The sequence below is a fragment of the Camelina sativa genome, chromosome 15 (assembly GCF_030686135.1).
Source record: "Camelina sativa cultivar CO46 ecotype springtype chromosome 15, ASM3068613v1".
Lineage (NCBI taxonomy): Eukaryota > Viridiplantae > Streptophyta > Magnoliopsida > Brassicales > Brassicaceae > Camelina > Camelina sativa.
The window spans coordinates 34,053,183-34,058,784 of NC_141894.1; the positions used below are offsets into that span (position 1 = coordinate 34,053,183).

The 5,602-nt window shown below is 43.8% G+C and overlaps 1 non-coding gene across 1 annotated transcript; it reads right to left on the minus strand.

Annotated features, from left to right (window-relative positions):
- Positions 1-285: 285 nt before the first annotated feature.
- On the minus strand, positions 286-392 carry LOC147927675 (small nucleolar RNA R71). Its single transcript, XR_015583110.1, has one exon. It is a non-coding gene; the product is annotated as a small nucleolar RNA R71 (small nucleolar RNA).
- Between the last annotated feature and the right edge of the window lie 5,210 nt (positions 393-5,602).

The window sequence follows — 5,602 nt, forward strand, 5'->3', positions numbered from 1 at the left end:
AACTTCGAAATCAAAAGTGGTCTGATCTCCATGATCCAAGGAAACAAGTTTCACAAATTGCCTATGGAGGATCCACTCGACCACTTGGACGAGTTTGACCGTCTGTGCAGTCTCACCAAGATCAATGGCGTGAGTGAGGATGGTTACAAGTTGCGCCTCTTTCCATTCTCCCTGGGAGACAAAGCTCATCAATGGGAGAAAAATGTTTCCAAGGGTACCATCACCACTTGGTACGAATGCAAAAAAGCTTTCTTGGCCAAGTTCTTCTCCAACTCTAGAATAGCACGTCTCAGGAATGATATCTCCAGTTTCTCTCAGAAGAACTCAGAATCATTCTGCGAAGCCTGGGAGCGTTTCAAGAGTTACCATAGCCAATGCCCACACCATGGATTCAGTAACGAGTCACTGCTGAGCACTCTCTACCGTAGTGTACTTCCAAAGATACGCATGCTGCTTGACACTGCTTCAAATGGCAACTTCTTGAACAAAGACATAGATGAAGGTTGGCAACTCGTCGAAAATCTCGCCCAGTCTGATGGCAACTACCATGACGACTATGATCGCACAGTTAGAGGAGATGCTGGCTCTGAGGAGAAGTACAAGAGAGACCTCAAGAATGTCAATGAGAAGCTTGATCGCCTCTTGCTCAACCAACAAAAGAGCATCCACTTTGTATCTGAGGGTGAACATTTTCACGTCCAAGATGGGGAGGGTGAGCAGTCTGAGGAGATCAGCTACGTCCAGAATCAAGGTAGATACAACAAGGGTTACAACCCCTATCAGACGAACCCCAATTTGTCTTACCGGAGCACCAATGTTGCAAATCCACAGGATCAGGTGTACCCTCCTCAGCAGCAACAACAAGGTCAACAAAAACCTTTTGTGCCTTACAATCAGGGATTCATCCCTAAACAACAGTTCCATCAAGGATACCAAGCTCCCTCAGGACCACCACCAGGATTCTGCCCTCAACCAGTTCAGCCTACTCCAACCCCAGATCAAGAAATGAAGCAAATGATGCAACAACTTCTTCAGGGTCAAGCTAGCGGATCTTTGGATACTGCTAAGAAGTTTGCTGAACTCAGTCAGCGAATGGAGTGTTCATATAATGATCTTAATGTCAAGTTTGAAGCTCTTAACTCGAAGCTGAAGTACATGGAAGGCAAGACTGCTTCTACCCCAACACCTAGCCAACTACCTGGAAAAGCAGTTCAAAACCCCAAGGACTATGCTACTATCCATGCTATCACCACCCAAGCTGTAGATGTACGGCTCACTGAGGACAATGAGAGTTTAGATGGGGAGGATTTTCTTCAAGATAAAGTTCAGATAAAAGATCCCGTCAAGGTGCTCAAGGATCCAATTGAGTCAGCCAAGCAATCTGATCCTCAAGCTACTAAAGAACCCGCTGCTCCCAAGGATAAACCTGTGAGATTCATTCCTCCACCATACAAGCCACCTTTACCATTTCCAGTGAGGTTTAAGAAGCAGCTTACTGAGAAATATAAAGCTCTGTTCGAAAAACAAGTCAAGGAGATTGAACTTAGGATGCCTTTGCTTGATGCATTTGCACTTGTGCCTCAATATCAAAAGTTTTTAACTGACTTGGTAACCGAAACGACCAACGAGAAGGAGGAGATAGCTAAAGGAGCTCAAGCTAAGGCTCTGGAAGATGCGAGGGTAGTGCATGACATAGGTGGGGTTATTCATGAATGCAAGGTTGTTATTTAGAAGATGATTATCCCAAAAAAGCTAGAGGACCCTGGTTCTTTCACCTTGCCTTGTTCTCTAGGTCCATTGGCCTTCAAAAAGTGTCTATGTGACCTTGGTGCTTCAGTAAGCCTCATGCCACTCTCTGTTGCTCAGAGGCTAGGATTCAACGAATACAAGTCATGTAACCTCCGCTTAATATTGGCTGATAGGACTACTAGATTGCCTCATGGTCTATTAGAGAACCTGTCCATCAAAATTGGACAAGCTGAGATTCCTACTGACTTTGTGGTGCTGGGAATGGATAAAGAGCCTAAAGATCCACTAATCCTGGGAAGGCCTTTCTTAGCTACAGCTGGAGCAGTCATTGATGTCAAGAAGGGGATGATTGATCTCAATCTGGGTAAGAATTTCAAGATGAAATTTGATATCAAGGATGCTAAGAAGAAGCCAACTATTGATGGGCAGACCTTCGTGATTGAAGAGAAAGATCAGAAAGCTGGGTTTGACATCTTTGAGGGTGTCAATGAGGCAGAAACAAGAGTTTGGGTAACCAAAGAAAAAACTCAAAGGGGCACTCAACCGTGTTCCAACTTGAGTGCAGTTGTTGCTCTCCCTAAGCGTCATGACCTGCTTCCTAAACTTCACCAACCGCAAGAGACAAGTCCTCCCGCGCTTAACAGTTTGTCTGAACTCCAAACTACCAATATTCTAGGGGATTCAGTGAGAGAGTTAACAACTATGGTGAAGGAGATGAGTGGGCAAATCAAGAAGCTCCAAAGATACAATGAGAAGTTCTCCTGCAAGGAAATTAAGGTGGAGGTTTGGGATAATGAAGAAGAGCAGTTCATTTGTTGTTGACCCTGGGCAGAATGTTAAAGAGTATCTGGCTAGACAAGACATACCAGAGGGGAGCTCACAACCTCTCTATGACCCTCCCAAAGCATAAGGAGTATGCAAAGTCAAGCTAGGGACTTTAAACAAGCTCACTTGGGAGGAAGTCCCAAAGGTATCACTGTAAATATTTTTTAGGATCCTTGTGTTTTTAATTTTCGTTTTTAGTTTTATTATGTTCAGGAAACTACAGAAGGGAGTACGAGCTCAACGCAAGTATCACTTCCATCACTACCGTTCACCATCACTCGAGTCGGCACCGTGCGACTCTACCCATCCGGCGATCCCAGCTCGTTACACGACTCAACCGACACAACTCAATCCTCTGTTCCGAAGTATCCCGCTCGAGTTGACCATATCCCACTCGACCGACAAGCTCAACACACGTCCCGTCATCGCTGCTGTGTGTCACCCACGACCAGCTCTGACTTGATCCTTCCGAAGCTTTAGTCGTAGTCCCGGAGAACAAACACATATTTCTCACCCTTCGACTCGACCCTCGTTGTTACACAACACGAGCTGAACGACTCGACTACCGGATCATCCACCTCGCTCGAGTCAACGTGCGTACACTTGACCCTCATCGACCTGCTCTCCACACGACCTGCACGAAGATCCACTCGCGTATCATCACGACATTGCGACTCGACCGGACCATCTAACCCAAGTTGATGACATGCAGTGTGACGAGCAGCCGAACACGTATCAGAACACGCAAGCGGTTGAGCAACAAGTCGACCAACCAGGTGAGACCACTACTGCGGATCCCAAACATGGTGAAGGACAGAGCCAGTACCACGCACCAACTCTTTGGGTGAGCTCCGACTCCTTCTTCTACTACTGAGGTACTCTTACCTTCCATTGTATATACCATTTCATTTCTGCATTGTTTCTGTTGTGATTCTTAAATCCTCCTGCAAATTTTTCTTACACAGGAGACTGTGTAATTTAAGTTTGGGGGAGGGTTTGAGATGATGTATCTGATGTTGTGTTCTGTGATTCTTATTTCAATTTTTTGCATCATATCATGTTTGAGATAGCATCCATGTATTTGCATAGAAAAACCAAAAAAAATTGAAAAATTTTGAAAATTTCCACAAAAACAGAGTGTTCATGTAGCTTGCACTTGCATATTAGGATTGAGTCTAGTGTCATTCATATAGGGTTGTTGCATTAAGCATAGGGGTTGATGATGATTGTAACCTTGGTAGCATGATGAATTCAATAGGATAGGATCAAGGCCCTTGTTATTAGTTCTTTGATGCATGTTGATTGAATTTGAAAATGTAAGATTGAAGCATGTTCTGAATTGACGTCATTCCCTATTTATCTGAACCTAATCCTGACTTGCAATTATCTTGTTATGCATTGAAGTTGAACTCATGGATACCATATACATACTTGGATTGTCTTTCACATTTTTACCACCCTTGTCAATCCAAGTAGCTGATTCCCATCTTTGGAACAGTTTCCCGCACCCTTAACCAACCGTTCTTTCAAGCCAATTGTATTCTTGAGTGTCAGGTCTTTTCCGAGTTGAGCTTGTTAGAAAGTGTTAGGTTCTAACCGACAAGAGTAGGATCCTGTGTAGCTCTAGTTCACGTTATCCGGACTAGTAGGACTAGGTGAGAACTTGACATTGGGTATTGGGTATGGATTTGTGCAGAAAAGTAAAGGGTAGAAAGTCTTAAGGAAGGGGATGTGTTTTCAAAGTTTACAAGTCTAGTAAAGGATTTGGGGTGAGCAAAGTAAAAAGAATAACTGGTTCTGGGCATGAAATAAAAAAAAAATAGACAAAGAAAAGAAATTAAAAATGCTTAAGATGTCTAGAGTCTTCAGAAGAAAAGAGAATGAACCATAGTGATATTAGAGTTTTCCCAATCCGCTAGAGTGATAAGAAGTGAACTCTTCCTAAGACCAAATCTAAAGAATGAAAGAATGGGTTTGAGATGAAGTTTCTGATGAAGGGTAGAGATAGGTCCAACTTCGGTTTGGAATGTTCTTTGGGTAGACAGGGCGCTGCTCTTGTATGCATCAGTTGGTTTCAACCTTTAGCCTTCTCTTAAGCTCAACTCTTTTCATGAGAGAACCTTGTTATATATCGATGGAACCACTTGAGAAAGAGACCACATTTGTCTCTAACCTTTCACCCTAGCCAAATGAGTTCAATGATACTGCATAGCTTGATTCATGGTTCTTTGTTAATAAATGTTAAAGGGGGTGATTGATAGGATTGCATGTATAGATCAAACGAATGAAATTCCTTCACCATGCATCATAGAACTAAAAACAAGGACCTTGATTCTAACTACTCTATTCAGCATGTTTTAGGTTCTGAGACCCCCGTCTTCACACCTCTTCTCCATACTTTGTTCTTGATCGTTTGCTTGAGGGCAAGCAAAGAATAAGTTTGGGGGAGTTGATATGTCTATATTTTGTCTCCTTTTAGCATATGTTTATCATGCATTTAGCTAGGACAACTGATTGTTTTGCAACATTTTCTAGTCTTTTCTATACAGTTTGCATGTCTAGGTAGTTCTTGCATCATCCTTGCATACATTGTGCATTTTGGAGTATTTCAGGTATCTAGGAGATGTTGGGAACACATCGCTCAGCATCGCCGTTCGGATCGCTGTTCGACGTCGTTCGAGTCACCCACTCGAGCAACACCTTGACCGTAGATCGATTCGTGCCGTTCGAGTCGCGCTGTCGTGCCACCGGTCGGGGGATTCAGCTTTTGACGTCTTCATCAAAGTTGTAGAGAATTGAATCATCTTTCCAATGCTGTTTATTTCAAGCCAATCGGAAGTGTTTCAAAAGTTATCATCGTTTCAGTGGAAGCGTATACATCCAGCTCGAGTCGCGCTGTCGTGCCGTTTGAGTCGTGCCGATCAAGTCGCGCTGTCGTGCCATTCGAGTCGTGCCGTTCGAGTCGAACTGTCGTGCCGTTCGAGTCGTGCCGTTCGAGTCGCGCTGTCGCGCCATTCGAGTCGCCATC